Genomic DNA, 23,265 nt, shown 5'->3' with positions numbered 1-23,265 from the left:
CTAGCACAACATTGTATATCAACTCCATTTCAATAAATTTTTAAAAATTGAAAAAAAGTCACTCATAAATGCAACGCACTCTAATATTTTCTATTTCATTTAAAAAGTGCTGGTGACAGAACCATTAAATTGATTTCTTGGCCTGCTAATGAGCTATAACTGCAGTTTGAAAAACATGTCCTTCTCAAACTTTACAGTACATCTGAATCACCTAGAGATCTTGTTATAATGCAATTTCTAATTCAGTAAGACTGGGATGGAGCTTTAGAGTCTGCATTTCTAATAAGTTTCCAAGTGCTGCTAATGCTGCTGGTTCATGTATTAACTTTCATAGGGCAAGGCCTGAACTGTAATGAGTACAAGAAGGTAACAGCAAACTTGATGCCTCTTCCTGTCACAAACCTATCTCTCTTTATGATAGTGAGCTTTAGAAAAAAAAATGTAACGAGACTAGGGGTGTTACCTCACATTCAGATGTAGTGGACAGTGAGATGTCCTTAACATCATTGCCAGTAGCAATGAGGTTCAAACTCTAGTCTGTGTGGGTGTATGTAGGCACTGATTCTCAAAAGATGTCAAATTAGTGCATTCCTGAGAACCTAACAGGAGATTTTTGTCTTTCATCATCTATCTGGCTTAATACCAGAACTGGAAGAGTTCTAGAATGATGCTTCTAGAACTGGAAGAGTTCTAGAACGATCATCAAGTTCTAGAACAATGCTATATGTGTCTTGTGTCACTTTATTAAATACCCTGTGATAATAAGTGAAGATGTTCAAAAGAGATGGTTGTATGTAGAGAAGTCAGGGTATTGCCAAAGCAAAGCTGGCTGACTGATCCCTACAGGTGGGGACCACCTGAGTGAATTCACAGGCTAAGATATAGCCTTCAGTTTTGAAGGCTCAGAAGCCTCATATGTCAGCTACCAAAAGGTGTCAAGACGCTCAGAGGGCTATCTGCTATTAACCTAGCTCATTGAAAATAACATATAGCCCAGGTTGGGTGCATGAGACAAGTGCTCGGGCCTGGTGCTCTGGGAAGACCCAGAGGGATCGGGTAGAGAGGGAGGTGGGAGAGGGGATCGGGATGGGGAATACATGTAAATCCATGGCTGATTCATGTCAGTGTATGACAAAAACCACTACAATATTGTAAAGTAATTAGCCTCCAACTAATAAAAATAAATTTAAAAAAAAAGAAAATAACATATAAAATAAGAACATTGGATTATTTCACAATGAAAAGTATAGTTGTCAAGAGTACTAACCCTTGTAATCCTTTCTCTTCCTTTAGAGAAGTTTATATGGGAAGGCAAATTATAATTACAAAGTTGCTGGGTGAGCATGGAATCAGAGAAAAAGAAGTTTGTTAAATGTTCCAATATTTATGCATCATCTCCAGAATACAACATTTGCTACAGGGTACTTTTTTGCTTGATCAGGCTTTAGACAGGCCACTGTCTGTCTCTGTATTATCTAGATTCCTGTGGCTGACTGATCCACATTTTAATTGAATCTTTCTTTAACTACATTAGTACATTTAGTCAGTACATCAAGTGTTCTGTATCTTTTAGATATGTATCCATCTACATTTTATTTCTGTAGTCTCTCAGAAGGCATTTTAATAACCATTTTTTTGAAGGACATCTCATCTGCTCCCTTTTATTAGCTACAATAAGTTTAATGATTAGACTATTAGCATTAAGGAAATCTCACTCTCCCCCCATTTTAGTCTAAACAATTAAAACATTTTTTATTTTTATCAAATTATTATAAAACATAACATAGATTTAAAGGTCAGTAATGCTAGAATGATTATAGCAAAAAATGGTAGAACACTGCCCTTCTTCTCCCAACACTTTCTCTATAACTAGCTACCCAGAGACAGCCATTTTCAACTTTTAAAAATTATTTCTACTGGCACTTAATTCCATCCATGTTTCTAAATAATATATTTTTGCTTATATTTCTTGAGTTTTCTAACTTAGACATTATTTACTAACTTCCTTCTATGGAAGATGAAGATTTGGCAATCTTATACCTACACTCATACATTTTTTTCTCCTCTTTCTAAACTCAGTTTAGTTATGATGTTTCATGAAGTCAAAAATTAGTGTTTATTAGTATTACATAAATATCATCAAATTGCTGAGCCATCAGATATACTATGAGAGCATTTCCTTATATAATTTATTGGCTTTTCTGAATGTAATGATTGTCTCTTATTTCTCCAAATTAGCTTTTCAGAAAACAAACTTAGAACAATTATAGATCTACAGAAAAGTTCTAAAATTAGTACAAGGGGTCTCCTACACTGTATCTCATTTCTCTTATTAAAATCTTACTTTAGTATGATACACTATTATTACAATTGTTGTTATAATATGTGAACCAATATTGATGGGTTAACTAAAGTTAATAATTCATTCAGATTTCCCTAGTTTTTACCTACTCTCCTTTTTCTGTTCCAGGGTACTATTGTTCTTTGCAATTATGTTTCCTTAGGTTCCTCTTGGACCTATATCTGACAATTTTTCAGACTTCCCTGTTTTTGATGACTCTGATAGTTTTTTTTGTTTTTTTAAAATTAATTTACTTATTTTAATTGGAGGTTAATTACTTTAGAATATTGTAGTGGCTTTTGCCATACGTTGACATGAATCAGTCAAGGGTGTACATGTGTGCCCCATCCTGAACCCCTTCCCAGCTCCCTCCCCAGCCCCTCCCTCAGGGTTGTCCCAGAGCACCGGCTTTGAGTGCCCTGTTTCATACTAAGGAGTACTGCTCAAATATCTTATAGAATGTCTCTGAATTGGGACTTGCTTGATATTCTTCTCATGGTTAGATCAGGGTGATATGTTTCTGGGAGAAGGATCAAAACGGTAAACTGACATTTTCATCTTTTGAATATGCTTGCTATATCTGGTTGTTGTTGTATTATTGCTTTCCTCTATTGGTACCCTAACTAACACTAGTACTTACTATGTACCAGGCACTGAAGATACAACAGTAAACAAAATGATTAAAATTCCCATTTTCTTGCAAATCAAAACCACAATGAGGTACCATTACACGCCAGTCAGGATGGCTGCTATCCAAAAGTCTACAAGCAATAAATGCTGGAGAGGGTGTGGAGAAAAGGGAACCCTCTTACACCGTTGGTGGGAATGCAGACTAGTACAGCCACCATGGAGAACAGTGTGGAGATTCCTTAAAAAACCGGGAATAGAACTGCCATATGACCCAGGAATGCCACTCCTGGGTATACACACCGAGGAAACTAGATCTGAAAATGACACGTGCACCCCAATGTTCATTGCAGCACTGTTTATAATAGCCAGGACATGGAAGCAACCTAGACGCCCATCAGCAGATGAATGGATAAGGAAGCTATTGTACATATACACAATGGAATATTACTCAGCCATTAAAAAGAATACATTAGAATCAGTTCTAATGAGATGGATGAAACTGAAGCCCATTATACAGAATGAAGTAAGCCAGAAAGATAAAGACCAATACACTAATGCATATATATGGAATTTAAAAAGATGGTAACGATAACTGTGTATGCAAAACAGAAAAAGAGACACAGATGCACAGAACAGACTTTTGGGCTCTGTGGGAGAAGGTGAGGGTAGGATGTTCTGAGAGAATAGCACTGAAACAAGTATACTATCAAGGGTGAAACAGATTTCCAGCCCAGGTTGGATGCATGAGACAAATGCTCAGGGCTGGTGCACTGGGATGACCCAGAGGGATGGGATGGGGAGGGAGGTGGGTGGGAGGATTGGGATGGGGAACACATGTAAATCCACGGCTGATTCATGCCAATGTATGGCAAAAACCACTACAATATTGTAAAGTAATTAGCCTCCAACTAATAAAAATAAATGAAAAAAAATTCCCATTTTCTGGAAATTACATTCTAACCAGTTTCAAAATGCTCTATAGTTAGGCCTACATAAGTTACAGCCTTGCCTGTCTGAAATTTATATGCTTGTCTTGTCATTAGTCACAATTAAGGAAGTGTACACATGTGCCCACCAGTATATTTTTGTGTTAACCCTTATAATTAGGACCTCGGGAAACCCTAAGGGTAGGAACTGTCAGACTTCTTCAGATCTCAAATGCATTGTCATCGTTTATTTAAAAAAAGGTTTATTAAGAGCCCAAATGCTCAATACATGTAAGTTGTCTGTTACTGTGTTCTAGGCATGCTCCAAGTTGATAAGTGGATGATGGGTAGGGAAAAGGAGGGTACAAAGGTGACAAATAAACTCATAAACAATCATTACACAATGTAAAAAGACTATAACAGAGGTTTGTGAGAAGTGCTATGAGAGTAAGAGGAGAAAATGACTTAATTCATTTGGGAAACTGGGAAAGTCTTCTTGGAGGTAATGTTTGATCTGAGCTTAGATGGATGTGTAATACTCCGCCAGAAAGAGGAAAAGGGAAGAATGTATAAGAAGAGGACAGGAGTTGAAAGGTATTGAAAGTTTGTTAGAAAATGTGAAATAGTTTGCTTTGCAAAGTAGAATACCACATTGGGGATGGTGGTAAGTAATGAGAATGGAAAAGGAATGCAAGGTCCAGATTTTGAAGGAAAATTGCATATAAAGAATTTGGAATTTATTCTACTAAGTAATGGGAAGCTCTTTTTAAAAAGGAGTAAATCAGATTTATATTTTAGAAAGAAAATTTGGGGAGTAGGGAATATATAAAAAGATTAAAAATACATTAGACATAGATTTTTATGGCAACAATGTAAGAGAGAAAAAGAGACATGACTGAATGACTGAACAACAGCAAAGAGAGTAATAATGAAGGCCTAAACTAAAACGATGGCAATGGGAATGGAGCCATGAGGGGCAGTGAATTTCACTGATATCTAGAACAAAAAGCTCCAATGTGAGAGAACAAGATGGCGGAGGAGTAGCTGGATGTGGAGCAGGTTTCTCTCCATGGACACATCAGGAACACACCTGCAGACACAGAAGTGCATGCAGAACACCAGCTGAGAGTGGACAGGAGGACCTGACCAGAGGAAAAGAATATATACAACCACCCATCCGCAACTTAACAGTAGAGAGGTTGGCCATCAAACACCTGACGCGCTGAGCTACAGAGTAGGACCCCACCCAGGGTGCCCCTTTAAGTGCCTGATGCACCGATCTATAGAGTAGGACCCCAGCCACAGCGGGGGTGGGGGGCGGGGCCTCGATGTGTCTGACGTGCTGAACAACAGAGAAGGACCCCAGGCAAGGGAGCCCTCTAAGTGCCTGAAGGGAACTTAGAGAAACTATAGAGAAAGACTGGCCAAACAGGCCTTCTGATCGCCAGCTACAAGAGGCTCGAAAAAAGACTCTGATAGGGCCGTAACTCCTGCAGCGGGTCTGTGTCCCTGCACACTTGGCGCCACCAGGGTCCCCACAAGCCAAGCAGCTGCACCACCTTCAGGCTCAACTCTCACTGGGGTAGAGCTGCCACAGGCAAAAGAAGTCTTGAGTCTACGCGTGCAGGGTCGCTTCAGTCAGGTCCAGCTCTTTGCAGCCCTGTAGACTGTGGCCTCCCAGGCTTCTCTGTCAGGGCGCGGGGGTTCTCCAGACAAGAATACTGGAGCATATTGACCAATACTGATGGCCATACCCTTCTCAGTTCAGTTCAGTCACTCAGTCATGTCTGACTCTTTGTGACCCCATGAGCTTCAGTACGCCAGGACTCCCTGTCCATCACCAACTCCTGGAGTCCACTCAAACCCATGTCCATTGAGTCAGTGATGCCATCCAACCATCTCATCCTCTGTCGTCCCCCCTAGAGCACTATATTTCCTGCTGCCCTAGACGCCAACCCCCCTGAGTACCTGGTCCTGCCAGAACCCCTGAGACCCATACAGTTGCACCACCTCCACATCTGGCCCTCACACAGGCAAAGCCAAGTCCTCCAGGGCAGCCTCAGGAGCAAACCCCAGTGAAGGACCCACATGCAGAGGTGAAAATAAAACCACAATTGAAACCCAGGGGGCAGTGTGGCTAAGGAAGAAGACCCAAAACCTTCCCAAACCAGCTGTATAAGCTGCAGATTAAATCCACACAATCAACTAGGCAGACTCTGTGTCTATGGAATATATAAGAGGCCACTGAGAGCACCCACAAAAGAAAACACACTAGTTCTGATAGCTGTGCACATTGGAGGCAAGAACACAGAGGGGTGGGACCAGATTAGAATCTGAGCTGCCCCCACAGCAGGTCCAGAGATCAGCACAGTGTTGGAGGGCATCCTAGGGAGGTAAGGTGTACTGTAACGGCAGTGACTCAAGAAAAACATTTAATATTCTTATTTTTTGACTTGTTCTGTATATTCTTTTGGATTTTTTCTTTTTTCCTTTCCCCCCACCTGTGTTGTAGTTGTCAATTTTATTGGCATTAAGAAATCCAATTAAGCTTTTGAGCTTTTTTCCCCTTCTCAGTCACATTTTTATTGTTGTTATAAACCTCTCCTCTACTTTGGGCTTTTGCAGTTCTGTGGAATTTTCCTTTTTTCCCCTCTCTTTTTCATAATTTAATTTTTAATTTTAAGCCTATTATATTTTTTCTACATTTATTTCTTTGTTTGCCTCTCCTACCATTCTTTCTCCCTTGCAGTTAATCTTTAATGTATATAAATCTTCATCATCTACCTCTATTTAACTTTGCACATTTATTCTTTCTTTCTTTTCTTTCTTTCCTTTCCTCTCAACATATTTGTTAGTTTTGTTTTCATTGCTTTGTTCCCCACTTGGCACCTTGTTTTAGTTAGTTTTGTTTTTAACTGATTTCCTTTGTTCACTGGGTCAATCTACTGTACTTTACGTTTGTTGGACTGTTTTGACTTTGCTCATGGGTGTATATGTGTATGTTCCATTATTTTAGTTATTATTTGCATGGTTCTCTAACTGCCATTTGTCTGGGGTTCATCTTTGGTTTCTTGATTTTGGATATCTGTTTTAATCTCACTTAGTGCCATAACAAACCACTTGTGGAATCTTCGTTCCTGTCCAGAAATCAAGCCCTGAGCCTTAGGAGTGGGAGCACTGACTCCAAGACCCTAGACTACCAGAGAACTAACCCTAGGGAGTATCAATAGTGAGAACTCACACAAACAAAACCACTTGAATACAAGACCTGGCATCACCCACCAGTAGCACCCTGTGCAGGATGCCTCACCTAAACAACAAACAAAACAAAAACACAAACCCAACCATCAGCAGACAGGATTACCACCTCACTCAGCCTTGCCTATCAGAGGAAAAACAAACAAAACTCAACATGAATCTCACCCTATACAAAGACTATACAAACCACTGGACCAATTTTAGGAGGGCAGAGACCAAAAGGAAGAAACAATTCAACCTTCTTCAAGGAAAGGATTCAACTCTTCTTGAAGCCTGGGAAAAGGAGACCTTAAACACAAGAAGTTAAAAAAAAAAAAGAAAGAAAGAAAAGGCAGAGAAAAACTACACAAATGAAAGAACAAACTAGAAAAACAGAAGTCCAGATAAATGAAAAGGAAATAGGCAAACTAGAAAAAGAATTCAGAATAATGATAGTAAAGATGATCAGAAAGCTTGAAAATAAAATGGAGAAAATGCAAGAATAAATTAACAAAGGCCTAGAAGAATTAAAGAATAAACATACAGAGACAAACAACACAATTACTAAAATTAAAAATACTCTAGAAGGACTCAATAGCAGAATATCTGAAGCAGAAGAACAAATCAGTGAGCTGGAAGATAAAATGATGGAAATAAATTCTCAGGAGCAGAATAAAGTAAAAAGAATGAAAAGAACTGAGGACAAGTCTCAGAGACCTCTGGGACAATATCAAATGCACCAACATTCAAATTATAGGGGTCCCAGAAGAAGAAAAGAAAAAGAAAGGATATGAGAAAATTTTTGAAGAGATTATAGATGAAAATTTCCCCAACATGAAAAAGGAAAGAGTCAATCAAGTCCAAGAGGCACAAAGAGTCCCATACAGGATAAACCCAAGGAGAAACATGCCAAGACACATACTAATCAAGCTAAGAAAGACTAAACACAAAGAAAGAATATTAAAAGCAGCAAGGGAGAAGCAACAAGTAACATATGAGGGAAACCCCATATGCTTAACAGCTGATATTTCAGCAGAAACTGCAGGCCAAAAGGGAATGGCAGGATATATTTAAAGAACTGAAAGGGGAAAATCTACAACCAAGATTACTGTATCTAGCAAGGATCTCATTCAAAATTGATGGAAAAATAAAAAGCTTTTCAGACAAGAAAAGTTAAGAGAATTCAGTATCACCAAACCAGTTTTACAACAAATGTTAAAGGGACTTACACAGTCAAGAAATACGAGACAAGAAAAAAGATCTACCAAATCAACCCCAAACAATTAAGAAAATGGCTATAGGAACATATATCTCAATAGTTACTTTAAATGTAAATGGATTAAATGCTCCAACCAAAAGACACAGACTGGCTGAATGGACACAAAAACAAGACCCATATATATATGATGTCTACAAGAAACCCACTTAAGACCTAAAGACACATATAGACAGAAAGTGAGAGGATGGAAAACTATATTCCATGCAATGGGAAGCCAAAGAAAGCTGGAGTAGCCATCCTCATATCAGACAAAATAGACCTTAAAATAAAGAATATTACAGAGATAAGGAAGGACACTACATAATGATCAATGGATCAATCCAAGAAAAAGACATAACAATTGTAAATATCTATGCACCTAACATAGGAGCAACTCAATACATAAGACAAACACTAACAGACAAAAGGAGAAATTGACAGTAACACAATAATAGTAGGAGATTTTAACACCCCACTCACACCAATGGACAGGTCATCAGAACAGAAAATTAATAAGGAAACACAAGTCTTAAATGATACATTAGATGACATGTATCTCATTGATATCTTCAGGACATTCCATCCAAATGCAGAAGAATACACCTTCTTCTCAAGTGCACATGGAACATTCTCCAGGATACACCACATCTTGGGTCACAAATCAAACCTCAGTAAATTTAAAAAATTGAAATTGTATCAAGCATCTTCTCTGACCACAACGCTATGAGACTAGATATCAATCACAAGAAAAAAACTGTAAGAAACACAAACACATGGAGATTAGACAACACATTTAGTAACCAGCAGGTTACTAAAGAAATCAAGAGGGAAATAAAAAAATTTCTAGAAGTAAATGATAAGGAAAACATGACAACTCAAAACCCATGGGATGCAGCAAAAGTAGTTCTAAGAGGGAAGTTTATAGCAATACAATCCTACCTCAAGAAACAATAAAAACAATGAATAGGCAACCTAACTTTACACCTAAAACAACTGGAAAAAAGAAGAACAAAACCCCCCCAAAATTAGTAGAAGGAAAGAGATCATAAAGATCTGAGCAGAAATAAATGAAAAAGAAATGAAAGAAACAATAGTAAAGATTAATAAAACTAAAAGCTGGTTCTTTGAGAAGATAAACAAAATTGACAAAACTTTAGCCAGACCCATCAAGAAAAAAAGAAGAATCAAATCAACAAAATTAGAAATGAAAAAGGAGAGGTTACAACAGACAATGCAGAAATACAAAGGATTATAAGAGACTATTGTGAACAACTGTATGGCAATAAAATGGATAACCTGGAAGAAATGGACAGATTCTTAGAAAAGTTCAATCTTCCAAGACTGAACCAGGAAGAAATAGAAATTATCAACAACACAATTATAAGCACTGAAATTGAAGCTGTGAGCAAAAATCTTCCAAAAAACAAAAGCCCAGGATCAGATGGCTTCACAGGAGAATTCTATCAAACATTTAGAGAAGAGCTAATGCCTATCCTTCTAAAGCTCTTTCAAACACTTGCAGAGGAAGGAACACTTCCAAACCCATTCTATGAGGCCACCATCACCCTGATACCAAAACCAGACAAGGACAACACACAGAAAAGAAAACTACAGGCCAATATCACTGATGAACATAGATGCAAAAATCCTCAACAAAATTTTAGCAAACAGAATTCAGCAACACACCAAAGAGCTCATACACCATGATCAAGTTGGGCTTATTCCAGGAATGCAAGGATTCTTCAATATACACAAATCAATCAATGTGATACACCATATTAACAAATTGAAAGATAAATCCATATGATAATCTCAATAGATGCAGAAAAAGCCTTTGACAAAATTCAGCACCCATTTATGATTAAAACTCTTCAAAAAATGGGCATAGAAGGAACCTACCTCAACATAGTAAAGGCCATATATGATAAGCCTACAGCAAACATTATTCTCAATGGTGAAAAACTGAAAGCATTCCCCCTACAATCAGGAACAAGACAAAGGTGTCCACTTTTACCACTATTATTCAACATAGTTCTGAAAGTCCTAGCTATAGCAATCAGAGAAGAAAAAGGAATAAAAAGAATCCAAATCAGAAAAGAAGAAGTAAAGCACTCACTGGTTGCAAATGACATGATACTATATATAGAAAACCCTAAAGATAGTATCAGAAAATTACTAGAGCTAATCAGTGAATTTAGCAAAGTTGCAGTATACAAAATCAACACACAGAAATCACTTGCATTTCTATATACTAGCAATGAAAAATCAGAAAGAGAAACTAAGGAATCAATCCCATTCACCATTGCAACAAAAAGAATTAAATATCCAGGAATAAACTTACCTAAGGAGACAAAAGAGCTGTACATAGAAATCAAAAACAACAGAAATAAATGGAGAGATATTCCATGTTCCTGGGTAGGAAGAAACAATATTGTGAAAATGACTATACTACCAAACACAATCTACAGGTTCAATGCAACCCCTATCAAATTACCAATGGCATTTTTCACAGAACTAGAACAGAAAATTTCACAATTCGTATGGAAACACAAAAGACTCCAAATAATCAAAGCAGTCTTGAGAAAGAAGAATGGAGCTGGAGGAATCAACCTTCCTGACTTCAGATTATACTACAAAGCTACAATCATCAAGACAGTACAGTACTAGCACAAAAACAGAAATATAGACCAATAGAACAAGATAGAAAGCCCAGAAATAAACCCATGCACCTATGGGTACCTTATTTTTGACAAAGGAGGCAAGAATATACAATGGGGCAAAGGCAGCCTCTTCAGTAAATGGTGCTGGGAAAACTGGACAGTGACATGTAAAAGAATGAAATTAGAACACTTCCTAACACTATACACAAAGATAAACTCAAAATGGATGAAAGACCTAAATGTAAGACCAGAAACTATAAAACTCCTAGAGGAAAACATAGGCAAAACACTCAATGACATAAATCAAAGCAAGATCCTCTATGACCCACCTCCTAGAGGAATGGAAATAAAAACAAAAGTAAACAAGTGGGACCTGATTAACCTTAAAAACTTTTGCACAGCAAAGGAAACTATAAGCAAGGTGAAAAGACAATCCTCAGAATGGGAAAAAATAATAGCAAATGAAACAGCTGACAAAGGATTAATTTCCAAAATATACAAGCAACCCATACAACTCGATATGAGAAAAACAAAAACCCAATCAAACATTGGAAAAAGACCTGAACAGACATTTCTTCAAAGAACATATACAGATGGCTAACAAACATGAAAAGATGTTCAACATTGCTCATTATTAGATAGATGCAAGTCAAAACTACAAAGAGATATCACCTTACACCAGTCAGAATAGCTATCATCAAAAGTCTACACGCAATAAATGCTGGAGAGGATGTGGAGAAAAGGGAACACTCTTGCATTGTTGGTGGGAATATAAATTGATACAGCCACTATGGAAGAAAGACAGTATTGAGATTCCTTAGAAAACTAGGAATAAAACCACCATATGACTCAGCAATCCCACTCCTAGGCATATATCTTGAGGAAACCAAAATTGAAAAAGACACGTGTATCCCATTATTCATTGCAGCACTATTTACAATAGCTAGAACGTGGAAGCAACCTAGATGTCCATCAACAGATGAATGGATAAAGAAGTTGTGATACATATACACAATGGAATGTTACTCAGCCATAGAAAGGAACGCACTTGAGTCAGTTCTGATGAGGTGGATGAACCTAGAACCTATTATACAGTATGAAGTGAGGCAGAAAGAGAAAGATAAATATCATGTTCTAATGCATATATACGGAATATAGAAAAATGGTACTGAAGAATTTATTTATAGGGCAGCAATGGAGAAACAGACATAGAGAACAGACTTATGGATATGGGGAGAGGGGCAGAGAGGGTGAGATGTATGGAAAGAGTAACATGGAAACTTACATTACCATATGTAAAATAGATGGCCATGGGAATTTGCTGTATGGCTCAGGAAACTCAGAAAGGGTGTCTGAATCAAACTAGAGGGGTGAGATGGGGCGGGAGATGGGAGGGAGGTTCAAAAGGGAGGGGGTATATGTATACCTATGGCTGATTCATGTTGAGGTTTGACAGAAAACAGCAAAATTCTGTAAAGCAATTATCCTTCAGTAAAAAATAAATTTTTTAAAAAGTTCCAATGTGGATGTAGATGCAGACAAAAGTATCTTGGAATAAAACAGAGAGAGTTTAGGAAGCTGAAGAAAATATTTTTAAAGATTTGTTTCCTTGGATAAAAGAAGACATTTTATTCATGAAAATATTCAAAGAACAATAAATAACTCTGGTAAGTTTGACATATGATATAATCAAAGATTTAAAGGAATTTCCTAGAAGGTAACAGAAGAAGTCAGAGATGAAGAATAGGAGAGAAGAGAAACAGGCTAGCCAATGTGTGTCACCACCAAACTTTCTCTTCTATGGTCCCCAACCTGGCCCCCAGGGCAGACTTTCTTTGTGAGCTACAGTTCTTTTTCCTACTAGAGAGAGCCCTCTACCACTCTACACAGTACTCCGAGTAATGATTACTAGGAAATTGTTATGACCTGGTATGGAACCTATTTGCTAAACTCTATGTGCTATGTGTGTGCTCAGTCACTTCAGTTGTGTCCGACTCTTTGCAACCGTATAGAATGTAGCTTGCCAGACTCTGTCCATGGGATTCTCCAGGCAAGAATACTGGAGTGGGTTGCCATGCCCTCCTCCAGAGGATCGTTCCAACCCAGGGATCAAACCCACATCTCCTGCATCTCCTGAATTGCAGGTGGGTTCTTTACCACTGAGCTACCGGGTAAGACGTTTACCAAACTGGCTCTGGTCAAATAAGGATATGAGTAGAGTTAGTAGATACTTTCTAGTTTGAAGAAGGTTCCTAACCATCAGCTAGGGATACAGAAGTTGGGTCAGCTCCAGGGAGAAGGAATTATCAAACACTAGACTAAGCAGATTTTTCTTTTCCTGAGCCCCAGACAGCTAGGCCAGGGTTCAAGTTGGGGTACTGATCCTAAGGGAGGAAATAATGCAAATCAGCCATCAAAATAAAAATTCTACAGACTACTAATACAATGAGAGTTGAGGAAAAGACATATAGTAGGTATATAGGGTATGTTTTCAAAGCAAGATTGGTTGCAGGCTCATCTGCTGGTAGAAATGGTATTTTCCATATACTATTAGGCATGATATGGATTGACTGAAATTTGGTGTGACTAAACTCACAAAGTTAGAAGACGCTAAGTACCTGCAGCTAAGTAGGGAAAGATAGGGAAAGGAGTAACAAACTGCTTTCTTTTTCTTCTCCCATCCTTTTAAAATTTTTTTCTAAATTAAGCCAAAAGCTTTTGCCGTGAATAATTAAAACAAGTATATCAGTTTATAAGAACTACCATTTTACTGTGTATCAACTACATTTTATGCTTCAGATAAGCTCTCATTAATCTGCATAACAACTCCATAAGGTAGATATACGTATTCTTAATTTACAATGAGGAAATGGGAGTTTAGAGTAATAAAGCAAGTAAATCGCAGCTTTAGGAGTTTGATCCAAACTTATTTGGTTTTAAAGCCTGTACTATTTTTGATGTTTCAGCTGCCTATGCTACCTTGTCAAGACTGTGATTTCAATCAACCTCAAGTCTTGGATTCCTCAAGGTCATCATAAATGGTGAGAACAAGCAAGCTTAATGTGATAAGGCCATAAGAGAGTGGATATTAGTAGATTACCAAATATTAGCATGGTTAAGAACAACTAGAATATTTTATTTATCCTTAATTTTTTTCATGTCAGTCATTATACTTTCCATACTCAAAGTACTTTCTAAGAGTGAGAAATCATCTCACTTATGGTTTCTGATGACAGAGCAGTCTGTACTTTGATATTTTTTTCTTTCATATTTTCCCTCCCCAGGTGTGTAGCCCAGGGATAAGCATCTGTCCCAAGAGCTGCCAGCCCTCACACTAGCCTGTGTCCTCCCACACAGCCTGGCATCAAAAACAAAAACAAAAACAAAAACAAATTGAGTCAATTGCCTCAGATTTTTTCACTAAAATTTTGGAATTGGCAAGATTTAGAAATGCCAGAGATCAAATTGCCAACATCTGTTGAATCATAGAAAAAGCAAGAGAATTCCAGAAAAACATCTACTTCTGCTTCACTGACTATACCAAAGCCTTTGACTGTGTGGATCACAACAAACTGTGGAAAATTCTTCAACAGATGGGAATACCAGACCACCTTACCTGCCTCCTGAGAAATCTGTATGCAGGTCAAGAAGCAATAGTTAGAACTGGACATGGAACAATGAACTGGTTCCAAATTGGGAAAGGAGTACATCAAGGCTGTATATTGTCACCCTGCTTATTTAACTTATATGTAGAGTGAAAATGAAAGTGAAAGTGAAGTCGCTCAGTCCTGTCGGACTCTTTGCGACCCCATGGACTGTAGCCTATCAGGCTTGTCCGTCCATGGGATTTTCCAGGGAAGAATACTGGAGTTGGTTGCCATTTCCTTCTCCAGGGATCTTCCCGCCCCAGGGATCAAACCCGGGTCTCCCGCATTGCAGGCAGACGCTTTTACCCTCTGAGCCACCAGGGAAGCATATGTAGAGTACATCACACAAAATGCCAGGCTGGATGAAGCACAAGCTGGTATCAAGATTGCCAGCAGAAACTCAATAACCTCAGATATGCAGATGACACCACCCTATGGCAGAAAGCAAAGAGGAACTAAAGAGCCTCTTGATGAAAGTGAAAGAGGAGAGTGAAAAAGCTGGCTTACAACTCAACATTCAAAAAACTAAGATCATGACATCCGGTCCCCATCACTTCCTGGCAAATAGATGGGGAAACAATGGAAACAGTGACAGACTTTATTTTCTGGGGCTCCAAAATCACTGCAGATGGTGACTGTAGCCATGAAATTAAAAGACGCTTTCTCCTTGGGAGAAAAGCTATGACAAATCTAGACAGCATATTAAAAAGCAGAGATATCATTTTGCTGACAAAGGTCCGTGTAGTCAAAGCTATGGTTTTTCCAGTAGTCATGTATGGATGTGAAATTTGGACCATAAAGGAAGCCAAGCACTGAAGAATTAATACTTTTGAACTCTGGTGTTGGAGAAGACTCTTGAGAGTCCCTTGGACTGCAAGGAGATCAAACTAGTCAATCCTGAAGGAAATCAGTTGTGAATATTCATTGGAAGGACTGATGCTGAATATCCAATACTTTGGCCACCTGATGCAAAGAACTGACTCATTTGAAAAGACCCTGATGCTGGAAAAGATTGAAACCTGGAAGAGAAGGGGACAACAGAGGATGAGATGTTTGGATGGTATCACTGACTTGATGGACATGAGTTTGAGCAAGCTCCGGGAGATGGTGTTGGACAGGGAAGCTTGGTGTGCTGCAGTCCAAGGGGTTGCAAAGAGTTGGACATGACTGAGCGACTGAACTGAACTGACAGAGAATGTGGGCTTTCTAGACGGCGCTAGTAGTAAAGAACCTGCCTGCCAATGCAAGAGACAAAGGAGATGTGGGTTCGATCCCTGGATTGGGAAGGTCCCCTGGAGTAGGATATGGCAACCCACTCCAGTATTCCTGCCTGAAGAATCCCACGGGCAGAGGAGTCTGGCGGGCTATAGTCCATAGGGTTGCTGAGTTGGATACGACTGATATGACTTTGCACACAGAGAATGTCAAGTAACAGGTGGTTCAGATGGTAAAGAGTCTGCTCACAATGCAGGAGACTTGGGTTTAGTCCTTGAGTAGCGAAAATCTTCTGGAGAAGGGAATGGCAACCCACTCCAGTATTCTTGCCTGGAGAAATCCATGGGCAGAAGAGCCTGGTGAGCTATAGCCCATGGAATCACAAAGAGTCAGACGTGACTGAACGACTGAAAAAAAAATGAAAGTGTCAGTAGAACTAGAGCCATGGTAGAACATGGTGAACTGAAGCAGAAGCTGTGAGATAAAAAAGAAAATAACAGAGAAACAAGTATGTAACTCAGGCTCCTAAAAAAAAAAAAAAAAAACAAAAAACAGATGACATGTGTGGATAGGATAAGTTGAGGGGAGTTTTTCTACAAAGGAACCAATGACAAATGTGTGGGCAGGGTATGGGGGAGCCACAGTGATAGCAGAGGAACCCAATCTTAGTAGCAAGGGAGCTGTTACCACCCCTAGACCTGAAGGGGCAAAGGAAAGAAGCAGGTGGAAGGGGAGAGTTGTTTAGAGTGAGTCATCTTGAGAGGAGCGGTGATCTGCAATTGAGAGATACATTCTGCCTAAAGTGACCTTGCAGAGAGGGAGCCAGGAGAATAAATACACTGACCTCATTCTGTTGATATAATCTGTACGGGCCAGGTTTATTGGAAAAGAGAATACTGTGGAGAAGGTGAAGAGTGGATCCAGAGGAGGCAAAGAGAAGATATTTTAGGTACAGAAGGATAAAAAGTGAATAAAGCAATGAGTGGAGGAAGAAAATAGATATGTAGAGAGAAAAAAGTGGTATAAAAGAGAAAGAAGAGAGAGAGAGCAGACTGCCCACAAGAAAGACTGAAAGGACATCTAATTCCTAGAGTTGCTTCACTTCCTGATGACTTTCCAGTTTTGAAATCCAGTTCCAATTTTAGTCTAAGTATAGCTTTACAATAGCCTTTCTTTCTTTAAAATAGTCTATGAGTAATTCCCCATTTCTTGCAACTCCAAAGCTTAATACTGGATACAAGGAGAAAAGTTATTCACTTTAGAAATTCTACAAACAAAGATATTGGAGACAGGTAGGCCACCTGCTAAGAAAGAATCCTAACACTCTCCTTAGCTTTCTGTAAAGTGTCCAGATATTAAAATAAAGGTGTCAGTGTTGTAAAAACCACTTAATAATCAAAGCAGTCAAATTATTAAACGTACCTAATTAAATGAATTCTCTTGAATTATGGAAAATAAAGACAGCTCTTTGAAAGAATCACAGATCATTCTACAGAAAATTAAAACAATAAATTTTTCTTTAACAGCCTCCCCATCTTTATTAATTTATTGATACATTAATACTAACTTGCTCATGTTTAAAGTGTACAGTTTGACCAGTTTTGATATGTGTATTCATCAGAAATGTTAACATTTCCATCTACTCCCAGAATTTCTTTGTACCTCCTTGTAATCCTGCCCTCCCTCTACTCATATCCCCAAGCAACCACTAATCTTTCTGTTACTAAAGATTAGTTTGCATTTTCTACAATAAATACATAAATGGATCAAACCGTATATATTCTTCTTTCCTGCTTGTTTTCACTCTGCATAATTATTCTGAGATTCAACAATGTTGTTGTACAAATCAATGGGTTTTCTTTTTCATTGCTAAATAGTTTTCCTTGTATGGCTATATGTCAATTTGTCCATTCATGTATTTTTTTAAATTGAGATATAATTGACATACAATATTATATTAGTTCCAGGCGTACAACATAATGATTTGATATTTGTACATATTATGAAATTGTTACCACAGTAAATTTAGTTAACATCCATTACCATACATAGTTACAGATTTTTTTTTGTAATGAGGTCTTTAAGATTTACTCTGTTAGCAACTTTCAACTATTTAATATAGCATTATTAACTATAGTCACAGTGCTATATATTACATCCAAATGACTTACTTTACAACTGGAAATTTGTAACTTTTGACTCCTTTCACCCATTTCTTCCCCATACCCACTACCTCTGGCATCCTTCAATTGTTCTCTGTATGGATGAAATTATATGGTATTTGTCTTTCTCTGCCTGACTTTCACTTCCCTCAAGGCCCAAGTTGTCTGACTTTCCCTCAAGGCCCATGTTGTTGAAAATGGCAAGATTTCACTTTTCTATGACGGAAAAATATATATGCTGAATTTTCTTTACCCATCCACCCAGTGATGAACATTTAGGTTGTTTCCATATCTTAGGTATTGTAATGCTGCAGTGAACATGGGGTTGCAAACATCTTTTCAAATTACTGCTTTTACTTTCTTAATGAATATACAGAATTGGAATTGCTGGACTGTATGACACCCTGCTTATTTAACTTATATGCAGAGTACATCATGAGAAACACTGGGCTGGAAGAAGCACAAGCTGGAATCAAGATTGCTGGGAGAAATATCAATAACCTCAGATATGCAGATGACACCACCTTTATGGCAGAAAGCAAAGAAGAACTAAAAAGCCTCTTGATGAAAGTGAAAGAGGAGAGTGAAAAAGTTGGCTTAAAGCTTAACATTCAGAAAACTAAGATCATGGCATCCGGTCCCATCACTTCATGGGAAATAGATGGGGAAACAGTGGAAGCAGTGTCAGACTTTATTTTTGGGGGCTCCAAAATCACTGCAGATGGTGATTGCAGCCATGAAATTAAAAGACGCTTACTCCTTGGAAGGAAAGTTATGAACAACCTAGATAGCATATTAAAAAGCAGAGACATTACTTTGCCAACAAAGGTCCGTCTAGTCAAGGCTACGGTTTTTTCAATGGTCATGTATGGATGTGAGAGTTGGACTCTGAAGAAAGTTGAGCGCCGAAAAATTGATGCTTTTGAACTGTGGTGATGGAGAAGACTCTTGAGAGTCCCTTGGACTGTAAGAAAATCCAACCAGTCCATCCTAAAGGAGATCAGTCCTGGGTGTCCATTGGAAGGACTGATGCTGAGGCTGAAACTCCAATACTTTGGCAACCTCATGTGAGAAGTTGACTCATTGGAAAAGACCCTGATGCTGGAAGGGATTGGGGGCAGGAGGAGAAGGGGACGACAGAGGATGAGATGGCTGGATGGCATCACTGACTCGATGGACATGAGTTTGAGTAAACTCCGGGAGCTGGTGATGGATAGGGAGGCCTGGCGTGCTGTGATTCATGGGGTCACAAAGAGTCAGACACGATTGAGTGACTGAACTGAACTGATGATAGTTCTACTTTTAACTGTTTGGGGAGACCCCATACTGTTTTCCTTAGTGGTTTCACCAATTTCTATTACTATAAATGCACAAGTTTTTCTCTTTCTCCATATCCTGGCCAACACTTGTTATTCTTTTTAATAAGTCATTCTAACAAGTATGAGATGATACTTCACTGTGGTTTTAATTTGAATTCTCATAATGATTAGTGATGGGCATCTTTTAATGTGTCTGTTGACCATTTATATGTCTTCTTTGGAAAAAAGTCTGTTCAGATCTTCTACCGTTTTTTAATTAGGTTGTTTTTTTTTTTTTTTTTGACTACTGAGTTGTATGAGTTATGTATTTTGGATATTAACCCCTTAGATAAATGATTTGCAAATATTTTCTCCCATTCAATAGATTGCCTTTGCATTTTGTTGATAGCTTCCTTTGCTGTGCAGAAGTTTTTTCATCTGATAGAGTCAGTTTTTATTTTTACTTTTGTTACCTTTGCTTTTCATGTCAAATCTATAAACACCATCATCTAGACTAATGTCAAGAGGCTTATCTCCTGTTTTCTTCTAGTATTTTTATGGTTTCATGTCTTATATTCAAGTCTCTAATCCATTTTGAATTAATTTTTGTGGTATAAGCTAGTGGTCTAGTTTTATTCTTTGTGTGTGACTGTCCAGTTTTCCCAGCACCATTTAATGAAGAGACAATCCTTTCCCTATTGTATATTCTTGGCTCCTCTGTCATAAATTAATTGATCATATATGTGCTTATTTCTGGTTTATTTCTTGGCTCTCTATTCTTTGTGTCTGTTTTAATGCTAATATCATACTGACCTTTGTGTCTGTTTTAATGCTACTATCATACTGTTTTGATTACTATAGCTTTGTAATATAGTTTAAACCAGTCAATCTGAAAGGAACTCAACCCTGAATATTAATTAAAAGGACTGATGCTGAAGCTGAAGCTCCAATACTTTGGCTACCTGATGGGAAGAGCTGAATCACTGGACATGAAAAGACCATGTTAGACACGACTGAGTGACTGAAGAACAACAACAAAATAGTTTGAAATCAGGAAGCATGATGCCTCCAGCTTTGTTTTTCTTTCTCAAGATAGTTTCAGGGTGTTTCATCCTCGTCCATTCATGCAGTGGTGAACAACTGACTTGTTTTCAGTTTTTACTATTACACAACTGTCAACTTTCAGGTAGGATTAGGAATAATATTTTTCTGGAAGACCCAGGGATGAAGAAATTAGAAGAAAGTTAGAAGACATTGCTTCAGTAAACAGAAATCCAAAGCACTGGACCTGAAGTCAGAAGATCTGGGACAGTTATTTACTGGGTGTGGGTCTTCAAACCAATAACTTTAAAATTGTTGAGCTCTGATTTCCTCATTTGTAAAAGATTAATAATATCTGCCTTGTAGTGTTTTGTGAAGATTAAATAAAATAATTCATATATTTAAACTGTCTTTAAAATACTAACTTTGATCACTATGAAAATAGAGGGAAGAACATTGAGAAGTTAGAGCACAACCTTCTTTACCTTTCTAGGACCCCTGTATTGAAGACCAAAGTGAAAGTGAAGTTGCTCAGTCATGTCCTACTCTTTGCGACCCCGTAGACTGTAGCCTGCGAGGCTCCTCCATCCATGGGATTCTCCAGGCAAGAATACTGGAGTGGGTTGCCATTTCCTTCTCCAGGGGATCTTCCCAACCCAGGGATCGAACCCGGGTCTCCCACATTATAGGCAGACGCTTTAACCTCTGAGCCACCAGGGAAGCATTGAAGACCAAAAGACACTATCAAATATGACAGAACAAAACAATAAAATATGTTAGCCAATGTCTCTTTCTCTTTGTCCTTCCCCTCTCCCTCCCTTTCTTTTCTTCTTCCCTTCTTCCTCCTCTTAGCTGTTGGTTATTGTTGAAGGATGTCTCTTTATTTTTGAGGATAAGGTTAATTTCTTTTCCTCTGCTTTCATATTACTTAATATGTTATTTTTATATTAGACTCTCCATGAATATCTATTGAGGTAATAATAAGTACTTAGTGTTTTATAGGTGATAATGCATTTTCAGATACAGTACCTCATTCCAATCCTCAAAATTCCTCAGGGAAGTAGGATGGCAGATAATATTATATCCTCACTATCAGAGGAGGAAACTAAAGCTCAGAGAGGTTAAAAACTAACTGAAGTAAGAAGCTAGCTCTACTTCAAATGCCAATTCAAAGTGTCTTTCCCCATGGCACACTGCCAATCAACATTCTTGACAGAATTCAGGTGGATACTTTAGTCTCTAGTTAATACTACTATATAAAATCTTGGCAGGATAAAAGACAACTTTATTTTTAGAAAGCTAACAGTTGGTGGCATTTTGATGCTTGCACTGCAAAATATGCTTTTACAGGATAACAAATGAGAACTGAAATATTCAGGATATAGTATTAGGACTGTAACTGTTTACAGAATTTGAGATAGATATAACTATTATTCTCCTTCATCCTAAATACAATTCTGAGCAAAATAAGAATTTATACTATAAAGTACTCCATGACAGTTAAAAGTAATTTCTTTTTAGAGTATTGTTTCTGATTTAGCCAGTATATAAACATTGCCTGAGGACCACTTCCCACTTTTTCTTTTCTCTTTTTTATCTAATCTTACTTGGAATAGTTTTTTTTACTTTTTGCAAAGATATAATCATTGATAGCACATAGTACATCTATTGCATCTTTGTGTAGAAATTTCAGGGTTGTGGGGCTAGTTTTCCCCTAACTTTCTCTCATCCCCTCTTTTTTTTTCTGTAGATAACCACTTCTTAGATAGATAACCTGTAGATAACCTTCTTAGATAACCACTTGTATTTCTGTTGCTTCATCTTAAATTAGATGTTACCTCATAGAGTCTAAATCGGTAATTTTTATGGTTATCACATGACAAAGAGCTTAGCAAATACACCCTGATATGGGATAAACTGTCCTGTGTACTACTCATAATTAAAGCTGTTGATGTTCTTGTTTTGAAAATCTAATTAGAATCATTTATTTATTAAGAGGGATTTGTGTGTATGTGCTTAGTCCCTCAGCCTTGTCCGACAAGCTGAGTTACAATAATTCTAACTCCTTCTCTAAGAAAAGTGAATTGTTGAGGAGATATAAAAATCATGATACATTTTTAAAATTCATTTTCATATAAATAAGATTTCATATTTCATAAAGTCTGAGTTTATAACAGGGGCTGTAAAATATTGTTTTTTCAAAATATAGAAATTCTATAAATCTATTTTTTTTATTAGTTTGATACTAAATGCCCCATTAGTTAAAGGATGCTAATAGTTTTCAACTCCATAGAATTATTGGCTATGTTTTAAATGCACTAAATAAAGCACCTGTCTTGTTCTAGACATTGATAACCATCCCACAATACATTAGTCTGGTGAAATTAAGTTTTCAAACTAAAATTGAGAGATTAAGAAAAGACCTAATTTAGAGTTATGAAGCCAACCACTGGGGGGAAAAAAACACACACACAAAGTAAAAAATAAAGAAAGGTGAGAAGTAAAATTAAAATAAAGAAAAGTAAGAAGTAATTTAAGAGTGTTAAATTTTTTATTTTTCATAAATCGGCAATTAATATATACTGTTGAAAGTTGATAAATCAAGAAATAGAAATACCTTTATTTTAAAATATTTTGTACATTACAGTACTGTTTAAAAATTTTTAGTCATGTGCATACATCATTTTTATAATTAAAAAATTAAAACACACCAAAGTACTATTTTTTTTAATGTGTCTTAACTAGAGCAAGTATTTTGTGTTCCAATTTCCTACCCCTAAATTAATTCAGGAGACAGGAAGGCAGCTTCCTAAGGGATGTGGCTGTACTTTAATTGCTACTCAGAATAAA

The sequence above is a fragment of the Cervus elaphus genome, chromosome 15 (assembly GCF_910594005.1).
Source record: "Cervus elaphus chromosome 15, mCerEla1.1, whole genome shotgun sequence".
Classification (NCBI taxonomy): Eukaryota; Metazoa; Chordata; class Mammalia; order Artiodactyla; family Cervidae; genus Cervus; species Cervus elaphus.
This window is presented reverse-complemented; position numbering follows the sequence as displayed.